Genomic DNA, 22269 nt, shown 5'->3' with positions numbered 1-22269 from the left:
GCTGCTTAAAGCAGATTAAGAGTTCTTTCATTGGATGGTGCAGCTACAACTTGTGCCTTCCCCAGTCACCTTCCTAGGGAAATTCACGTCCTGTAAAGTCACTATCTCATTGTGCATTTACCTGATCCCTGACCCGAGCCTATAATGTGATGACAGCAATCCAGAAATACAGTGGTTTGTATATATTCTATGCAACGTTGTGGAGGCTGAGATGCATATACTATAGCCCCAACAGGGCTATATCCTGCTGTACATTTCCCGAAAAAGGCATTGAAAACAAAAGAAGTGAGAAGCACAGATACCATTTCCCCAAGCCCAGCATTCAGATACCATAGTGCCCAGCTTGAGCTTCCAAGGCAGGAAGACTCTCCTACATGGCCTAAGTTAGCGTATGCATTGGTGTATATTCATAAGTTACCCAACTCACAGACATTTGCATGAAATTGCGCAGAGAAATGGTTTAAAATCACCTTCCATCTGCAACACAATTAGCAGATAATGGGGGGTGGGGATGGAGATAGTGGGGACTGGTGCCCTTTGGCAGAAGGCAGAGAGACGGTAGACAAAGCCAGTGGCAGGCAGAGCCAACTAATTCTGATTTTATACCCATCCTCCTTTCTGCCTGTTGAATTTTTCAAGGGTAGCAAATGAGATGAAAGACGAGGAGTGCCATATAATGAAGACAGGAGGCAGACCTGGTTGGCTGAGGACAGACTCAGGTTGGTGGGGCAGCCTCCACTGACAGGAGTGGCCAAGGGTAGATTATTGATCCTGTTAATGCCACTCATACAGGGCTGTGCTAAAATGGTGTGAAGCACAGTAAACTTGGATAGCCAAATTTCATAAATGAGATATTTGGGGCACAGAGGTACCTAGGCAATTAATTTGACAGCTTTTTGTCCAATTAGAATTTTGTAACAATGCAGAAAGAACATCCAAATGTCATGTTTAGGCATTTTGTCCTTGTTTGTTGCCATAACTTACTTTATCTCAGAGTTGGTTCCCAGCTCTTAAATGCCAGCTGGAGACGCTATCATTCCACAGAGGTTTGGTTTCTCTTTGGATCTGGGTGGCAATGACCAATCTGACCCTTAGGCTGTTATTGTTCTGCCAGGGGTGTTGTTGTTTTTTACAATGGCTGATAGGTGTTTCTGTTTTTAATGTTATTCATTTGTCTTGGGATTTTTTCAGTGGATAGTCACCACCTGGTAAGGATAGGAAGGCAGGGCTTCCAGATTTTAATAAATGAAGAATCACAAGCAACTGGGAGAGTTAAATCCTCATTCACCAGCCCCACCCTCATGCCAAGCCTCCATCTCAGCAGTCCTCAAATCATCTCGTTTCCCTGGTATCATTAAGGATGCAAAAGTAGAATATCAAACATGCTCCACTCATTTCATGGTGAATACATTACTGGCTGCATTTCTACCATTTGCATGTGGAAAATGATGGTGATGATGATGAAGATTGGGGCCAAATAAAACAAAGCCCTGCAGGGACATTACATGCAATAGCTTTTGTGAAAAGAATTAACATGAAAGAGGGTTCAGCACTGGGGGAAAGGTCAGGTCAGATAAACTCTTTGGTTCTGATATGTTTTTGTAAAGAGGAAAGAGCTTTAGAGAGAAACGGGCCTGTGGGAAGAAGCAGTCAAGAAGGGGCTGGTCACAATGTCAAGGGTGTCGGCCTGTGTTTTTCTTCTGCCTCAGCCTTTCATCCTCCAGCTGTCAAGCGCCATTATTTTCAAGGCCGATTGTCAATTTTTAAAATATCAACACCAGCCTGTTTGGGTCTGCGATGCCTCCTTACTCAGGGGAACTTAACAATACTAACAATGGGTTAGACCAGTGTTTCCCAAACTTTTTTCTGACTGTGGACCCCTTCCGACCTTGTTTCCTTCCTGTGTCGCCCCCCCCCCATGGACGTAGCCAAGGGAGAGTTGGGGGCAGTTGCCCCCCAAATATAAATCAATACAAATCTGATGTTCTGCCCCCCACCCAACAAAAGCCTGCCCCCCTAACCAAAATCCTGGCTATGCCCTTGAAACCCTCCCCCCAGTCCTACTGGTAGAAAGGTAGCTATTATTTAACACAGAGGGTGAAACCTCCAGAAAAGGTCCGAAAGGTGCAGAGGGAGTTCTGTATATATGGGAGAATTGTAAAAAGCAAGTGGTCCTCACTGAACTGGTGCAAAAAGATCTTGTCATTCAGAGGAGCCCTGGCTGCCTAGATAAAACACTATAGCCCCACAAACCCTTACCTGGGAGTAAGGCCCACTCGGTGCAGCTTTCTTCTGAGTAAACAGTTATTTACTAGATGCAAGTCAGCAGCACCAGGCGACCCTCCTCAGCTAGGCGCTGGGGTGGATTTCACCCCACACTTTGCAGAGCTGGGCCGACGCTGCAACATCTGAAGGCCCTGATACTCTAGGCGCTGGGGTGGATTGCAGCCTGTGGCTTGCAGAGTCAGGCCCAGGCTGCCACTGGTAGCAACAAGCAGCTCCGGCTCACCAGCCCTACCCATTGCCACCACACCACCTGAGGGGTCCTTTACCTAGACATGTATAGGATTGTGCTGTAAGTGTGCTTATTTACACACACACCCTTTTAAATATAATATTTCAGTCTGAGTTGTTTTGTTTTATGCTTTTGTTATTGAGAAACAAATCAATTTAGGGCATTAGAAAATGTTCCAGATCGATTTTTTTCAGAAACTGCATCACTGCCTGCTTTTGTATAATGTTGAGCAAAACCTACATAACAACCAGATGCATCAAGAGATTGAGGGGTGGGGAGCCAAATAGTAGTTCTTCTGTTTGGACCACTGCAGAGATCAGAGGCTGTTCTCCTGCTTCAGCAGTAATCAGGTGGGATGACTGCTGGCTGAGACAGGACTGGAGAGGCCAAATGGCCCTTGGTCTCAGCCAGGCCGATGGGTATTATGTGACACAATTAACTTGTTTTGATCTTATACAGCCTACTGTGTTATGCTGCGTGGGAAGTTGTAAAACAAATCATAACATAAACATATAACTATATGTTTTAAGCTGGCATACCTGCCCATGGCCACTAAAATTCTTAATTACTACCTTATGGCTCATAAAAGAGGCAGTCTTACATCCCAAAGACCCACGAGTGATTATTATTTCTGCCTTTGCTTTCCCACCTCTGCAAATGTGGGAGATCACTTAATTAAAATTTTGAACAATCTTTCTAAGTCAGTGAATAATTGTCCCTTCTTTGCAGTGGGAAGAAGCAGTTATCAAAGGGAGTGACTGGTGAAATCAAAAGCAAAAACAAAAATGAATCCTGCTACACAATGCTGAATATATACAACATTCCCATCAAATCTGTCACCAAAATTGGGCTGTTTGTTTTTTCGGAGCAGGGTTTCCACTTTCAGGTGGATTCTTTCTCCCCACACCTCGGGCAAATGTGTATGATTATTGTTTTTCCTTTGCAATGTCAAGTATTTTCAATGTGATACAAGTTAGAGAGGTTAAGTTGCTTTCTGTGCAATTGAGCTTCAACTGCCAAACAAATGTGATTTCAGTCTTGGACACTGATAAACTATCACATGCTAATCAAATTTAGGGACCATACCAAATTTATGACTATATCATAGATTTGTAAAGTTGGATGGGCTCCCGAGGGTCATCTAATCCAACCCCAGGAATCTCAACTAAAGCATCCATGACAGGTGGCCATTCAACCTCTGATTAAAAACCTCCAAGGAAGGAGAATCCACAAGCTCCTGAAGGAGACCATTCTACTGTTGAACGGCTCTTACCATCAGAAAGATCTTACTGATGTTCAGTCAGTATCTCCTTTCCAGTAACTTGAATCCATTGGTTTAGATCCTAGCCTCTGCAACAGAAGAAAATGGGTGTGTTCCATGTGAGAGCTCTTTAGATGTTTGAAGATGACTATCATATCTCCTCTTAGTATCCAGGCTAAACTCCCTCAACTGTTCCTCACAAGGCTTGGTTTCCAGGCCCTTGAGCATCTTGGTTGCCTCCTCTGCACATGTTTCAGCCTGTCAACATTCTTCTTAAACTGTGGAGCCCAGAACTGGACATAGTACTCTAGGTGTGGTCTGACCAAGACTCTTAGATCCTTTTCACACACAATAGAACATAAAACAGATAATGTTCTATTCTATATTGTCATGCAGTGCTTATTATTATGGATATTATGTATGTACATTGGGTGGATTCACATAATGAGTCTCATCAATGCAAACCTTCTACTACCACATTGAGGCTTCTCCCCTCCTCAGCACACACACCCCAAAATTGGCTCTGGGAGGTTCAAGAGAACCCATGGTACAACATGAGGCAGTGAGGAGAGTGGGGATCGTTGTGTATTGGAAGCTGAAATGCGTCCACCAATAGGACACTCAACATAGTGTAGAGCTGAATTCCTCCCTTTATTTTGTTTATTGTGCTTCCATGTTGTGAACTGTCCTGTGGCCTTTTGACAAAGGGCGGTATATAAATTCTCCAAGAAAATCGAAGAAATTAAATAGATCAGCAAGTAGTGTAAAGCAGCTTGCAATCCCTGGCTTAATGAGGAACTTTTCATGGAAATGGGTGCTGTGCCTTTGGCCTTTGCTGTAAGCCTGCTTATGTTATTCTTTTACGCAGATAGTGCTCTGGTAAAACAACAGCAACAGTTATAGCAATTGGTAAAGTTGATAGACCCAGCAAAAACCAGCCAAATGTAAATGTAACCATATTGTGACATGATTATGTTGGACTAATTTCCTGCACCTGAAAAAATGTGAAGTATTGAGTGGACTCTGTTCTGGAATGGATATGATTAGGCTTATATTTGAGTAACATGTTTTGCTTTGCTACATCATGTTTATTGCCCAAGTCCCTGCACATTTGTTTCCATCGCTACTACAGGAAGATGCTGTCAATGATCTGATCTCCTTCAGCAGGAAGTGGAGTGACAAATCTCAATCCATAAATGCATTCTTCTGCACTTGTAGCTGTTCCCAAACAGGCCACTTCTTAACATGCTGCAAGGAGGGGAACCCACAGGTGGCATCGACAGGCGGAGGAGAATTCTTTTTTTATTAATTTTAGTTGAGGCTCCTTGTTCCAGAGGGGCATTTTGGGGTAGCTGAAAGCATGGGACATCTGGCTCCTATATTACTTTCAGAGGGGTTTGTGTGTGTGTGTGGAATGTCAAGGCCTCAGTTCCAGATATTCTCAGCAAGTAGAACACTCCTTTGGGACTCTCGCTAATGGCATAGGTTACAGCAGTCAACAGGCAGCTCTGAGCTGTGCCAGGGTCACATGTTGAACAGACCAACAGGGGGTTGTAACAAGCCTGAATGAATTTTGGCTGTAGAAGAGAGTCTTAGCTCTTTCGAAAGCCGAGATAAATTTATTGTCTGTTTCATAACAATTGTCAATGGGTGCATCTTTTGTTCCAACTTGACTATCAATTTATTGCATTCTCACATCATCAGTTAGTGCTGCTGAACTAAAAAGAAAAAGAAAAAGAATTCTTTTGGGCAAAATAGATGCTTTTACAACAGGAACCCATGGATTGCTTAACAACTGCCTCATGTTTTGCTACTGAGCTGTAATGAAAATATTGCTACCTACACAGCCAAATGTTAACAGTATGATAATAGCATTATTAGCACCAACTGACAGCACAATTGTATGCATGTCTGTTCAGAAGTAGGTCCTACTGAGTTCAATAAAATTTACTGCCAGGCAAGGGTGTAAAGGACTGCAGCCCAGATATCGCAGGGTGATTATCCAGTGTCATGCTAGTTCCTGAAACCTTCAGAGATTATTTTCAGGGTCAACAAAAGTCTGTTGCAGAGGTGGGCTGACCATTAGATGTCACTAATAAGAATAACAAATATTGTGATAGGGGACAATATGTCAAATTGTAAGAGTTCTGAAGAAGTTCTGCAGAACAGGCTGGATACTGTCATCCCTCTAACAAGACAAGCCAGCTCTGGTGAGAATAAGATGTTTTTGGGCATGGTGGAAAAGCAGACTTGGACATTCACAATGTCCAGGAATAAGATACAGTGGTACCTCGGGTTAAGAATTTAATTCATTCTGGAGGTCTGTTCTTAACCTGAAACTGTTCTTAACCTGAGGTACCACTTTAGCTAATGGGGCCTCCCGCTGCCGCTGTTTGCCACGCAATTTCTGTTCTCATCCTGAAGCAGAGTTCTTAACCAGAGGTACTATTTCTGGGTTAGTGGAGACTGTAACCGGAAGCGTCTGTAACCTGAAGTGTCTGTAACCTGAGGTACCACTGTATTACCTTACTATTACCGCACTTTTTGAATCCCCCACCCCCCCACAATGGACCAACACAGCTACCTACACTTTATCATTCTAGAGCACTTTTTGCTGTTAATTCCCATTAAACCAGTGATGTAGGTCTCTAGTATTTCTGTTTCACTGGCAGGTACCAAAGGCTGGTTAAGAGATAGTAACTCAGACAAGGCCTCTCAGTGAGCGCAAGGCTGAAATGTGTATCTCTGATTCAAGTTCCTCAAATTTGGGTATCAGTTAGCATCGCTCACTAGACCACATTGGTTCTCACTTTATCATAATGTTCCAGGGATATTTCAGATAAGTAGCTCTTTCAGACAAAAATATAGGTAATGCAAAAGTTATGACAACTACTAGGAGTTTCTTAACATTCCCCAGTGGTTCTTCCCCATTATCTAAATGTGGTGATATTTAAGCTATATAATAGATTTGATGTAGTGGTATTGAAGTCATATGCACCTTCTACTTTCAAATGGATTCTTCAGGAAACCAATTACTCTCAAGTAACACACACGCACACACACACACACACACACACAGAAGAAGAGAAGAAGAAGAGTTTGGATTTGATATCCCGCCTTTCACTCCCTTTAAGGAGTCTCAAAGCGGCTAACATTCTCCTTTCCCTTCCTCCCCCACAACAAACACTCTGTGAGGTGAGTGGGGCTGAGAGACTTCAGAGAAGTGTGACTAGCCCAAGGTCACCCAGCAGCTGCATGTGGAGGAGCAGGGAATCGAACCCGGTTCCCCAGATTACGAGTCCACCGCTCTTAACCACTACACCACGCTGGCTCTCAGAGAAAGAGAGAGAGAGAGAGAGAGAGAGAGAGAGATCAGTAGCACAATTTTGGACTAAGACATTTCCAGGAATGCCGGCTCTCAGTGTTTGGGTGTGCGTATGGAGAAGTGGGTTGTGCCATTTTTGTTTTATAGCTTTGCTTTTCTGTAAAGCAAGCAAGTTAAAACAACAGGATTTAATTTCCAGATTGCTGGGGCAGCTAAAGGCTAATGCAGTGTATGGGTCTCTTTTTATCTCTCCCCCTGCTTCCCCCACTCCTCATGTCTTTTTAGGTGTTCCACTTTGCCACTGTGCTGTTCGACTTATTGGCCTAAAATATCATTGCAGGTGATTTATAGAACCTGATGGTTATTGTATGGCTAATGATTCATGGAACTTCATTAAATACCAAGTATGTGCCTGCTTACTGTCTGTGCACACTGCACATGAGAACTTTTGCACTCCCCCTTTGCAAATTGCCCCCATTAAAGTCCCAGACAAAAGGTCCTCTCAGTAGCTTACATATTTTCCCACATGTGAGAGAGCAATTGGAAACTTCCTCTTGATAACTAAAAACTTTTGAATTAGAATTTATGAGAAGGGTCTTTTGGTCTCATTGCCTCAGGGTTGAAACAGATCCCAGTGTGTACAAGACTCCCTTTGATGCATGGAGCTGCACAGGGTAACATTTTTGAACAGGATCAAAAAGTGTAATGTGGGGGACAATGTGCGGAGGCCCTCACCCTGACAGAGGGAGTCAAAGTCTGTGTTTTTCCAAGGCTGAAAATGTAAAAGTGCATGGTGAAGGTAGTAACAAGCTGTATTTTATTTTTAATTGCAGTCAAATCTGAGATCTTTTTTAAAAAAAAATAAAATAAAAAAATAGCAGGAGGTATTACAATTTCCTTTTCTTTAAGGTTCGGGCTTTGAAGTTATAATTACTTTTAAGAGAGGGAGAAAGAGAACTCACGAGAGATGTGCTTAAAGAAAGTAAATTAAATTGTGATGCACCTAATCCTTGCTAAGTAACACTGTGGACCTTTATTGACAGAACTTTTTTTTTTTAATTGCTCATAGGTTTCCTTTTGGAACTTATCCAAGGAACAGATTCATGTGGAAATGTTACATTAGGATCCATTAACCATATAAAAATTTCCGGGAGTGATATGTGAACCAGTTACTTTACCCCTTCCTGCTCCCGCTACTGCTTCTCTTCCCAACCCCAACCCCCAAAAAGGAGATATCTCCAAGTTTCTCTCCATTATTGTAGGATTTATAATAAGAGGATCTTTTATGTGGAATCGTAAAAGAATTCTGTTTATAACAGATTCAGAGCAGAATGTTTTGCATCCAATCTCTTTGCTTCTACGCTGAGCTAGATGGACCAACGCCCTGATATATTATACGACAACTTTTTGTGTTCTGTGTTTCTTCCTATAGCAAACTATCTGGGGAGCTATCATACCTGAAATGTTACCTTCAAAAACTGGATCCAAAGAATTGGTGAATGAGTGGGGAGAGAGGGAGAAATAGATGCCCCTGCTGCTGGGCAGGAGTCCTCAAGAGCTGTTTGTAGAGCAGGTTGCACGAGCTTCCGTCGCAACTAGAAAAACCTATTTTGAGAAGTTTCATGTCTTGTGCACGCTATGCTCTGTTGCAAAGTGCCAAACCCCGCTTCTGTATGTGGAAGATGATTCAGCACATGTCTATGAAAAATATTTTTTCTGCCTGCTGGAAAGGAGCAATCTTCCCACAATAAATTAACTACTCAGAATTCCCCACCCAGTCTAGCGCAAGTAGAGCTGTTGGACACACCGCACACACCGCAACCAAGCAAACACTAAAACCTATTCCACTGGCTACATTAGAATGCTTCTTTCAAGCCTCATTTCAGTAGGAGGAAGGGACCCTTTGAGTACCAGAGAAGGTCTCTGTATTCCCTGGAATCACATTAGCAACTCCTGAGCTATAGACTTGCTTTACCTGAAGGAGCATCTCCACGCCCATCTTTCAGCTCGGACACTGAGGTCCAGCTCTGAGGGCTTTCTGACAGTTCCCTCACTGCGAGAAGTGAGGTTACAGGGAACCAGGCAGAGGGCCTTCTTGGTAGTGGCGCCCGCCCTGTGGAACGCCCTCAGTGTCAGATGTCAAGGAATGTCTCAGATGTCAAGGAAATAAACAACTTCATATCTGACTTTTAGAAGACATCTGAAGGCAGCCCTGCTTAGGGAAGTTTTTAATGTTTGATGTTTTATTGTGTTTTTAATATTCTGTTGGGAGCTGCCCAGAGTGGCTGGGGAAACCCAGCCAGATGGGTGGGGCATAAATAATAAATTGTTGTTGTTGTTGTTTTAAAAAATGGAATCTGGGGAACTGCTCCCTCACTACTCCTGCACATGTCCCAGATCCCACATAACTGGATTCTCAGCTGAGGAGAGGATGACCTTCTCCCCAAATACAGAGTCGCTGAGCTGAAGTTGTTGGTGTGTAGGGGAAGGAACCTTTCTTGAACAATGGATGCTTTTTTAGAAGAGCATCCTGTCAAATTTCCATCTCACCTTGAGATATATTTTATGAGTGTGTGTGAGTAGCAACACTTAAAGGTAAGTAACATTGTTTTTGCTCCTCAAGACCTCATGGTTATGCAATCAGTCTGTAGGGAAGAATAAGTAATAAGGGAAGTGAACAGATGGAGTTTCATGTTGTTTTTTATTTCGGTATTTCATTCCTTTGGTTACAAGATGGGATAGGGCACAGGTGATCTCATGGAGCATTCTCTCTTTTGTTCAGGAAGGGCCAGGGAACAGTTTTCAGCCTGTATTCCCTTCAGAGGCAACATGGCTCTGGTGGCGGGTGGGGTCAGAGGCAAAAGTGGGCGGAGCATGAAAAGTGGATTTCACACACTCATAGTCCTCGCTAGCCTCCATCCAGCCATACAAGAAACATGAGCAAAGTTGAAAGACACATTCCAGCCAGGCAAAAACACTGAAAAACGGGAAACAACACAACAAAGAGTGGTGCCTGGGAAGCAGTGCTGTGGCTGGGGAAAGGGATATAGAATCATAGAACTGTGCAGTTGGAAGGGAACGAGGGACAATCTATTCCAGCCTCCTTTAACTCAGGAATCACAGCTAAATTTGGCCTGGGAAGAGTCAGCATTTGAACCCCAGGCCTGAGGTTTCCAGTCTCTGGGTACAGTGGTACCTCAGGTTACAGACGCTTCAGGTTAGAGACGCTTCAGGTTACAGACTCCGCTAACCCAGAAATAGTACCTCGGGTTAAGAACTTTGCTTCAGGATGAGAACAGAAATCACGCAGCAGCGGCACGGTGGCAGTGGGATTAAGTTCTTAATCCGAGGTACCACTGTATTAGAATGTGAATGGTCTATTTTAGAGTCCACTGTTGTCTTTGTTGAGGAATTATATTTTATGGGTTGTGTTATTCACCCTGGGGTCTGATCAGACAAAAGGTGGGGTCAAAATAAAACCAACAAATTATACAGGCTCATTCTTACCCTCCTGGCCTATTTCCTTCCTCTTATAACAGATTAGGATGAAAAGGTATGTTACCAATGACATCTCAGAAGTTCCTCACATTCCCATGTCAACCCTTGTACTTGTGCTTCCATGAAAAGAGCTTGAAGCTGAGGTCATGAGCCTGTCTATGTATTCAGGAAGGTTAGTATTTATGATGTATCTTACGGGGACAAGTAGTCTAAAGCTGCGTTCTAACAGTACATTTATCCCATGACCTAGTTTCATGAATAACATGCTGAAACATGGCCCACATGATTTAAAAGTTTGTCACCCATTCTAAGGGTTGCAATGTGCTGTTAGCTTGCGCAGTGCAAGCTGGGATTTGTGCAAACATGCAACACATATTAGTGCAAAGTAAACAGATGGTAATGCTTTTGTTAATACTGAACACACATAAAGTTATTTATCAAAGAACCACATGTAAGACCCCTTGCGTTGGCTGGCTTCCCTGTGCTGTTACATCAGCTAATAAGAGTAACCATTTTATTACATTACTGACAGCTTTTGAAAAGGGAGCATTACTTACGAACTGAGCTCCCTAGGATGCCACAAGCAGTTGCCTGGTCTCATTCTGACTGGTGCTGAACAGTCCTGGAGAGCAACTTGTTGAGGTTTTCTAACAAGAATCTATTTGGCAAATATTCTCTCTCCCTCTCTCTCATCCCATGATTTATTTTCTCTCCATTTGCCAGAATGTACTCTTGGCAGACATGCAGCCACATAAAAATTTAAACTGATTAACATTAGAAGATACAATCCCTGCAGGAGAAGGAGAATTGGGATTTTACAATTGGGAAACAATAAAAGATTCAAGATGGGAAGGCCTCAACCATTAAAACCATATGAATCTAGTTAAAATATTAAGTTGAGCATCTATTTCTACGTTTCCACAGGGATGGGCTGAGGTGGGTCTTCCTAGGTAATGAGCTCCAGACCTGAGACCCAAAATGAAGAACTGCTACGTTAGGTCTGCCATCAAACCAACCTCTAGAATTTAATCGCCCCCCAAAAGTTTTCTGCTTGTTCATCTTGGGTTTAAGAGGTAAAACACCTAGAAATAAGATTTGGTTTCTTCAAATAGCTTTATTTATTTATTTATTTATTTATTTATTTATTTATTTACACAATTTTTAGATGGCCCTTTAACCCAGGTTATTGGGGCAGTATACAAAGAAGGCAATAAAATGCAAGCTAAAGTCTCAGTTCAATTACAAAATAGCAGCAACACAGGCGTTGCACTAAACAAAAACCAGCCAGCTATCTCTTCAGATGGTTAAGCCCTGGGCCATCACCAATTCCACACAACATCCATAGCAGAATGTCCCGTACAATATGACATAAAGTCAGATTCAGTCCAATGCTTGAAGTGAAATGAGAAAAGGATTTGGGGATTGCACCCAAAATCAAGCTTTGGATCACTCTCCAAATCTAGGAGAGCATCCTCTTCAAAACGGCATAGAGTCATGTCCAGTCTGATGCTTTCAATTTTAAATTGTCACGTTTAAAGGAGAGCTTCTTTTTGGAGTAGGAAAATTTCCACTCCAAATTTCTTCCTTAAAATAATAATAATAATCAGTGGCAGCTGGTCTGATGCTTTAAGTAATCATCTCTTCTTTCAAGTGATACCTAAACAGCCATGGAAACAGGTATGGATGGAAAAAGGCTGGAGTGGGAAAGAAGCACTTAAAAATTAGACTGAAGTCCACTGCAGATTTGTCACAGGAAATATTGAAATATTGAAATATTCTTTGGAACAGTGGTGGGTAGTGTGGCTCAAGGTGGCTGCAGGGGAAGACAGAATTGCCAAAAATGCCCACGATCCCAGTTCCACTGGATCAAAGAGCTTTCTAACAGAGGCAGATCACCAACTGGATATAGCCCAAAGTAATTAAAAGCAAAAGATTTCACACTAGTTCTGAGCACCCCAGAGGCGATGTAAAAGTCTTTCAGAGTGCAGGAATGCAATGTGAGGTGACAATTCTCACCCCTAAATACTCACTTGCTTTCAAGGTTGACCCAGTAGCATTGCCATTTGATTCAACAGGGTTGTTTCCCAACTATTTTAAAATGTCAGCCGCAAGCTAAGTATTGGGCAAACCTGAAATCTGTCTACATTTCATTCAGGTGGCCTGCAGATTGCAGTGAGGCAGAGGATGTTTCAATAGCTCTCATCAATGATGCCTCATTGTCCTCTGGGGGAATCTGTGGTGGGGGATATGGAAAGGGATGTTCTTTCTTTGACCCATTCATTAAGTAACCCTGAGCTTTGTTAAAAGCTAGCCTAGTAGCTGTGGAACAAGAGAAGGGCAAAGAGGAGACCTTAGATTGCTGGGGGGCAAAATGTCAAGACTCCTGGGCTCTTCCGCTTGAATGAAGTTGAGAAAATGGATTGTTACCATGGCTGCTCTTTTCACAGCCAGCTTCGGGGCATCGTGGACCCTCCACCATGAAAATGAACCTTCTGTCTGGTAAATTGATGCGCTGCCTCCAGGACAGCAGCAGATCTGAGGTGCAAGGTCTTTCCTTCTCCTCTGCAGGCTTGGATCATTTCACATTCTATACAGCCTGACACTGGGGGGCGAGGGTGGGGGGAGGAGAGGAGAGGATACTTCAGAGGCCAAAACGCATTTCACTGAAAGCCTCTTGGAATCCAGTAAAATCAGTAGGAAGATTAAAGACGAGGAAGGTCACAACAACCCTTTCGAAAGTGCCAAGAACAAACTTTTCTCCACTTGCAAATGAAAGCTTCCATGTGCTATGCTTTCAAGCTTTTTTTCTGAGACAATTAAATTTGGAGGGAGGGGGCACTGAGCACCAGTGATAGTATATTTAATATATATAATTTCTACAGTGTGGAAGAAGTTGAGGGGGGAGTAGCCTAGCTGAAGGGGATAAAAATTTCCTTGAAACTTGCCATCGCCATGATGTCAGACTCATCAATCCAGAGGTTCCCATGATTCTAGCCAAATCATATACGCGTTCAAGTTAGGCTCATAATATTGACATGGCCAGGATATTTAAAGTCACACTTATGGTGCCTGTGGGTCCTCTGTTTGAAGGAGTTGTCCTCTGAAGGGCTGTCCAGTTATAGGTCTTGAATTTGCCTGCCAATGATTAGGAGCTGGACTGCAGATTGAGCAAACGCACATGTCCTCTGGTTCCAGTCTTTGCCACTATGGTGAGAGGTATTGTATTTCTGTTTAATTTATTATAATTATTTCTAAATTTTCATCTACACCTATAAATTAGTTTTAGGCAAGCTTTATGCAAATTTGTGCACTAGCCTGTCTTTCTTGGACAGCTGATCCATTTCCTCTTTTGGGGGGCAGTGTAAGCAGAGCCCTAAACACATCAGGCAACATGGTATTTTTGAATGCTGGAAAAAATATCGATTTTCCACAATGGATGTGCTAACAGGACACTCTTCAACCCTTGGGTAAGCATTCCAACTTTAGGTGGGGGGATTTTATGGATACCAATTCCAGCATCAGGTCAGTTGATAAGGAACTACAGATATATTGACACCTCCAATGCCAGGAGTTTCTTTATTTTAATAATCCAATAATGATAATGATGATGATAATTATAACTATTTTTATTATAATATTATAATATATTATTATTATTATTATTATTATTATTATTATTATTATTATTATTATTTTATTTATACCCCGCATATATCAGAACATACTAAAACATCAAATATTTAAAACTTCCCAATACAGGGCTGCCTTCAGATATCTTCTAAAAGTCAGATAGTTGTATATTTCCTTGACACCTGAAGGGAGGGTATTCCACAGGGAGGGTGCCACTACCAAGAAGGCCATCTTCCTTCCCTGTAACCTCGCTTCTCGCAGTGAGGGAACCAGCAGAAGACCCTTGGAGGAGGACCTCAGTGTCTGGGCTGAACGATGAGGGTGGAGACACTCCTTCAGGTATACTGGGCCAAGGCCATTTAGGGCTTTAAAGGTCAGCACCACCATTTTGAATCGTGCTCAGAAATGCATCATTGTCTGGATAGAATGCATGGTCCACAAATGTTTTCTCCCTCTTTGCAATGGCTTCTGAGGTTTTCTTCATTTTCATAACAAACCACAGAGTGGTGAAAAGAGGCAACCATAGAACCCCTGTTCTATTGGCATGGGGTTAAGAAGTTAGTCCTACCTATTCTTTCATCAGATACTGCAACATTTTATCACTGCTTCCGTATTTCAGCAAGGAGGTGGCTAATCTGTTCTCATTTCTGGCTTTTCGGGAAGAGGTTTGTGTTGCTTTAAGCCTTTGGTGCCCTATACAGTGGTACCTCAGGTTACAGACGCTTCAAGTTACAGACTCCGCTAACCCAGAAATAGTATCCTTGGGTTAAGAACTTTGTAACCTGAACAAAAAATTCCTTCCAGTAGCACCTTAAAGACCAACTAAGTTAGTTCTAGGTATGAGCTTTTGTGTGCATGCACACTTCTTCAGATACACTGAAACAGAAGTCACCAGACCCTTCTATATAGTGAGAAGGTGGGGAGGGGTATTGCTCAGAAGGGTGGTGGGAATGGGTGATTGGCAGATAGCTGTGATGAGCCTGTTGACGACTCTTAACGACTGCAATAGGTCTTACAGGAAAAAGCAAGGGGTGAGAAGGTGAAAAATGGCTTTGTCATGTATAATGAGATAAGAATCCAATGTCTTTGTTCAGACCAGGTCTCTCCATGGTTTTAAGTTTGGTAATAAGTTGCAATTCAGCAGCTTCTCTTTCCAGTCTATTTCTGAAATTCCTTTGTAATAGAACAGCTACTTTGAGATCTTGTATAGAATGTCCTGGGAGATTGAAGTGTTCTCCTACTGGTTTCTCTGTCTTGTGATTCCTGATGTCAGATTTATGTCCATTTATCCTTTGGCGTAAGGTTTGGCCTGTTTGTCCAATATAGAGAGCTGAAGGACACTGTTGGCATTTGATGGCATACACAATGTAACCTGAAGCGTATCTGAAGCGTATGTAACCCGAGGTACCACTGTATAATAAAACGCCTATAGCATGGAACTGAAACAAATTACCATATTTTTCTGTGTATAACATGCCCCCGTGTATAACACACACCCTATTTTTGGGGACTCAAAATTAAGAAAATGCACTATGCACTATCCATGTATAGGACGACCCCTTATTTTAAACTTCAAAAATTTAGAAAAAAATATAGTCTTATACACTGAAAAATACAGTAATTATCAAAGGTATAAACACATCCCTGAGCTGTTGTGTTGTTACTTATATGACTGAACCTCTAGAATATCTCTGCAATTAAAAGATGGCATATCAAGAAACAGGAACAAGACCATGTTTAACTGAGAGTTTTGGTTTTTTGGTTTTTCTCTCTGGGTGTCCAGCCAAGTTTCCTTCAGCTTTGCAAAAATGTATCATCTGCACTGGTGTTTAAAATCCAGCAGATGAGATCCACTGGGGCATTCAGAAGCAATGCTATGGTATCTCACTATTTATTTATTTATTTATTTATTTATTTATTTATTTATTTATTTTTAAAAATGCAGCTCAAGCATATTGAAACATATGGATATTTTAAAAAATATATCACTCTGGCTTCAAATATTTATATCTTTCAAAATACAGAGAAGACAAGTCATTCCTTTTCAAAAAAAATAAAATAAAAGAGTAATATCTAACTGTGATGTTTAGTTACTCAAGGAAATATCTTTCCTAGTCAATGTCACCTGCGAGAGGTTCCTTACATATAAATATAGAAAAACTTTACCACTGAACAAGGTGATCACCTTTGCATTAATATAGACATCCAACCAACTACATGGTACAAAACCTTACTCTGTCACAATTTGTTCATCTCTATTCTCCCCTGAATGTGCTATGAAAGGACATCTCAGTTCAGAACCTATCCACACTTACTGGAGCACACTTCAAAGTGCCTAAATATACTTTTTTTCCGAGAGAGATTTTCTTTGGTCACAATTTATGCAACTCAGTTTGCCACGCAGAACTACTGGAGGTTGTTCATTTAGAGAAGATGGGGTGCTGCCTCACCGACATAATTCTGTCTTCACCCAGCTCCCACCTGCCTGCCTTTGTCCTGACATTCAGCACAAGGGTTGACACTGGCTGTAAGCTTCCTCCTTCTCCATCTCAGTGTTGCCTTTGCAGAACTCTGCAGGGAGAAGGAGGAAGACAAAACTAGAATTAGTTGGCCCTGCCTATCATTGGCTCTATCTCTGTCTACTCTCAGCCAGTCCGCCTTCCACCCTGCCAGTCCCAAAGGGCACCAGCCACCAATGCCCAGAACTCTTTCTCCATTGTGTGTAAGCCCTTTAGAGCAGGGATGGCCAGCTCACAAGAGACTGTGATGTACTCACAGAGTTAAAAACTGGCAGTGATATACCCCCTCTTGGGTTCAGGTCAAAGTTTAGGAAGGAAAGCCCTGTTTTGGGGGGTTCAGCTCCTGTTGGACGTGCCTGCTTTAGAGGAAATGGTGCTGGGGAAATTGGCAAAAAAAACCACCCTGTCACGTGGGAGTCCCTCTGTGGCCAACAGAGTGGACAGTACAAGGGGTCTCTGGGAAGCCTTCCACATATGTAAAGGAACCATCCATTTGTGCTAGGAATTTGGACCATAATCTCCATGGTAAACCAATATTCACTATTTATGGATATTGCATTTTTCTAGGGTTCCTAAAGTGTTCTGAAATGGGGGAGAGAAAGTACTGATGGCACTTCACTAAATGTCTGGATGTTTAAAGGATCTCGCCACTAAATCCCCAGGTTAAAATGACTGTGCTAACCAAATGAGAAATGGTAAGAACGAGAAGAAGAATACCGCTTTGCTTAGGGAGTACAGGAAAGGTCCTTTGGGCATAGAAAGATACTGGATAATGAATGAACATTGTATTGACAGCTCTAAACAGAAGAGCCCATTTCGCAAATTAGCATGAGGAGGGGCTTTTCTGCAGTGATGCAAATGGCAGCCAAGTGAATGCAGCAGATTAAGAATTCAGGAGAGAGCATGTTGGGTCTAATTATATAGAGACCAGATTTGCCTGTCCTTTTCCTGCACCACCACTTAACTAGGCGCCTACAATCAAATGCCATTTAGATTTGAGGGAGGGGGCGAGAAAACCTTTCCCTGACAAAGGGCAATGATACATAGCGGAGAGAATGTAACATTATTATATTGGATTCAATACTGGAGCTGAATGCATCGTTTGTACTGACATTTCCCAACTTTGCATATCTTAAAACTGAAGTTTTTAGAAACTCATGATTTTGCGTGTGAAAAAACCAGTACTGAAATCATGGTGATGACACACAACTTTCCATTTTAAGACCCAAATAAGTCTATTAAAAATACACTGCAATGTCCTGGCTTTTTAGAAATGTTGCGTCAGATTCCCTTAATGTTGAATATGTGAAATCAGCTGAATTGTTATGTACTGAGTTGAATAGGATCCAAACTGCAGCAGTCTGATTGGTCCTAGAACAATAGGATCCAAAAGGCAGCAGTCTGATTGGTCCTAGAACAATAGGATTCAGAATGCAGCAGTCTGATTGGTCCTAGAACAATGCAGCAGTATGATTGGTTGGCAGGAACCACCCAATCATGCTCCAGATTGAAGTGAATCCACAACCTGATTGGCTTACAGTAGAATTCCGGAATTAGCCAATCATGTGCAGCCCATTGTGTAAATAATGTATATAAAGCAGATACCTTGAGGGGACTTTCATTCATTCCTCCTCACCACTATGAGCTGAATAAAGAGCATGAAATCACTTTGCGACTCTGAGTATATTTCACTGGCGACGAAGGTGGGATCCCGCTGAGCTGACTGCCACACACAGCACCGCAGCACCGCCACCTGCCGCACCACTGCCTCGCACCGTGTATCCAGGCTTCAGCTCCGGGACACAAGGAACTCAGAATGGCAACCGACAGCAGCTTCTCACCGTTCAACCCAGCATCCGGAGACTGGGAAGCGTACGCCTCCCGTTTCACCTTCCTCCTAGAAGCCAAAGGGGTCACCGATGAAGAAGACGCCAAGAAGAGGGCAATATTCTTCAGCGTTTGCGGAGAGGAGACATTTGAAATCGCCCGGGCTCTCCTTGCGCCTGAAGACGTTGCTACTGTTCCATACAAAACAATAATGGAACAGCTGAAGGGGCACTTTTCGCCACAGCCCTCAGTGGTGGCTCGTCGAAATGCCTTCTATGCAAAGCGGCAAGCCCCTGGGGAAACCATAACTGGGTTTGTGACCTCTCTCCGCCAAGCCGCCCGGTTCTGCAACTTCTTAGAGCTGGAGAACATGCTTCGTGACCGCCTCGTCGGTGGCCTTAGGGATGAGAAGCTGCAACGACGCCTCTACGCTAAGAAGAACCTAACGTTCCAGGTCGCTCTGGAGGAGGCCCTGGCAACGGAAGCTGCCGAGAGGTCGACGCAAGAGGCACGGCCGAGCCAGCCGTCCCAACCGAGGGTCCACCACGAAGACCTCATCGACGACTCAGGATCTGACAGGGAGGAGGTGCACCGAGTACAGCAGCGCACTCAAGCAGCCCACATACCACAGCTGCCTCGACGAGAAGGAGGGAACTGCGCAAGCTGTGGAGAAAGTCACGAGAGGAGGACCTGCCGTTTCCGCAACGCAGTGTGCAGGCAGTGCAGAAAAGTGGGACACATCGCCCGGGTGTGTCGGGCTCGGCCCACCCGATGCCAGGCATCAGATGACCAATCCAAGAACCCCAGGTCCCGGGGCCCAACGCACCAAGGCAACTCGACGGAGCTCACGGACTTCCAGGTATACCAGTTGCCCCTCCCCAACGTAGAGAAAATTTATGTAGAGGTACAGATAGAGGGGGCCCCATGCCGCATGGAGCTTGACACGGGTTCAACTCTATCCATAATCTCGGCAAGGACCTTAAGGAAACTGTGTCCTAGTGGGGGTCCCAAACTCAGGCCGGCCCCATTCACCCTCCGGGACTTCCAGAAACGTAAGGTCCCCACAATGGGGGTGGGGACCTTCAGGGTGCAATACCGAGGGCGGACGCGGCAACTGGACTTACTTGTGGTCAAGGGCCCCTACATTAGCCTACTGGGATTGGCATGGTTTGGACCACTGGGGCTAGCTGTCACTGGGGTAAACCACACTAGCTTACAAGTGGACGTGGACGCCATATGCAAGGAATTTCCGGGGGTTTTCGATGGGAAATTGGGACAGTATACGGGCCCCCCCATTGCTCTACAGCTTGACCCCGCAGTACGACCGGTCAGGCTCAAGGCCCGCCGGGTCCCGTTCGCCCTGAAACCCCGTATAGACGAGGAATTGGACCGGCTCATGGAGCAAGGAGTGCTGGAACCGGTGCCTAATGCCCCCTGGGAAACCCCAATCGTCACACCTGTCAAGCCTAATGGTTCAGTCCGCATCTGCGCAGACTACAAATGTACCATAAACAAGGCCCTCACGGCCCATGCATACCCAGTGCCAGTGGTCAGCCATGTCCTTGCCACCCTGGCTGGGTCGAAAATTTTTGGCAAGCTGGACTTGGCCCAAGCATATCAACAGCTGCCAGTAGATGAGACCACAGCAGAGGCACAGACGATTGTGACGCACAGAGGAGCATTCAGGGTAAAGCGGCTGCAATTCGGTGTCAGCGTGGCACCAGGCATATTCCAGAATCTAATGGACTCTCTCCTTAAAGGGATTCCTGGCGTCACCCCCTTCTTCGATGATGTGTTGATTGCCGGGCCCACACCAGAGGAGTTTGAGGACCGCCTCCGCACCGTTCTGCACCGTTTCCAGACAGCGGGTCTCAAGGTGAAGCGGGAAAAATGTCTACTAGGAGTGCCCCAGGTGGACTTTCTGGGATTTATGGTGGACGCAGAAGGGGTCCACCCGACTGGGGACAAGGTACGGGCCATTTGTGATGCCCCAGCGCCCAAGAACAAGACTGAACTTCAGGCCTTCTTGGGACTATTGAACTTTTACCATTCCTTCCTTCCCCACAAGGCGGCGGTAGCGGAGCCCCTACACAGACTCCTGGACAAGCGGGCCCCTTGGGTGTGGGGCCAGCGCCAGGAGGCCGCATTCCAGGCAGTCAAGGACTTGCTTGTCTCAAACTCGGTCTTGGCACACTTCGACGAGAGGCTGCCGGTGGTGCTAGCATGCGACGCCTCGCCCTATGGCATTGGCGCTGTCCTGGGACACGAACTCCCAGATGGAAGAGAGGTACCAGTGGCATACTTTTCCCAGACACTCAACGCAACTGAGCGGAACTACTCACAAATCGACAAGGAGGGTCTGGCAATCGTGAAGGGAGTTAAAAAATTCCATGATTTCTTGTACGGGCGGCCCTTCACCGTGGTGACTGACCACAAACCGTTGCTTGGCTTGTTTGCCCCCGAAAAGCAGACCCCCCAAGTGCTGTCTCCTCGCGTCCTCAGGTGGTCAATTTTCCTTGCCAGCTACCAGTATGCACTGATTCACCGCCCTGGGAAGGCGATGGGCCATGCGGACGCCCTCAGCAGGCTGCCACTACCGGAAACAGGCCCTGACCCAGCACCTGCACAAGAGGTTATGAGCCTGGAGCTGCTTCCTGACCGCCCCATTCAGGCACAAGAAGTTGCACACCATTCCAAGAAAGATAGGGTCATCTCCCGGGTCCTGGACTGGGTGTGGAGGGGATGGCCCAGCAGCAGCCCCGGGCCAGAATTCGCCGGCTACACAACCCGCAAACATGAACTGTCGGCCCACAAGGGGTGCCTGTTATGGGGAAGCAGGGTCGTTGTTCCCCAGCCCCTCCGAAAAAGGGTCCTCACAGCCCTACACGAGACACACCCAGGGGTAGTAAGAATGAAGGCCCTTGCCAGGAGTTATGTGTGGTGGCCGGGGATCGACGGAGAGATAGAGGCCTGGGTCAAACACTGCCAGGCCTGCCAAGAATCCCGCCCGGATCCCCCAAGGGCCCCAGTCCAGTCCTGGGAGTCCGCCCGAGCACCATGGTCACGACTGCATGTGGACTTCGCTGGCCCCTTTCAGGGGAAAACATTCTTCATAGTGGTGGACTCCTACACCAAATGGCTGGAAGTCGCACTGGTACCGTCCACTTCTACGTCCGCAGCCATCCGGGTACTACGCAGGCTGTTTGCTACCCACGGGCTCCCTGACACTCTCGTCTCAGACAACGGGACTGCATTTACGTCAGGAGAATTCCAAACCTTCACAGCGCAGAACGCCATCCGCCACATCCGTTCGGCGCCATTCCACCCTGCCACCAATGGCCAAGCAGAACGCATGGTGCGGACCACCAAGGAAACCCTTCGCCGCATGACGCAAGGGGATTGGGAGTACCGCCTTGCCGCATTCCTTCTAGCACAGCACAGCACCCCCAGCTCAACGACTGGCAGGAGCCCCGCTGAACTACTAATGGGTCGGCGCCTTGCAATCAGATTGGACCGCCTTCACCCCGATAGAGCTCAGGATGAGGTAGTGGTGGGGGAAGGCAGGAACCCTCGGACCTTCGAGGCCCAGGACCCAGTGTACGCAAAGAATTTTGGAGCAGGCCCTGCATGGGTACCCGCCACAGTCACCAGGGTCACTGGCCCCGTGTCGTACGAGGTGCTAACAGATGGGGGG

Source organism: Podarcis cretensis (genome assembly GCF_951804945.1).
Source record: "Podarcis cretensis genome assembly, chromosome: 1".
Classification (NCBI taxonomy): domain Eukaryota; kingdom Metazoa; phylum Chordata; class Lepidosauria; order Squamata; family Lacertidae; genus Podarcis; species Podarcis cretensis.
Note: the sequence above shows the minus strand (reverse complement) of the source record.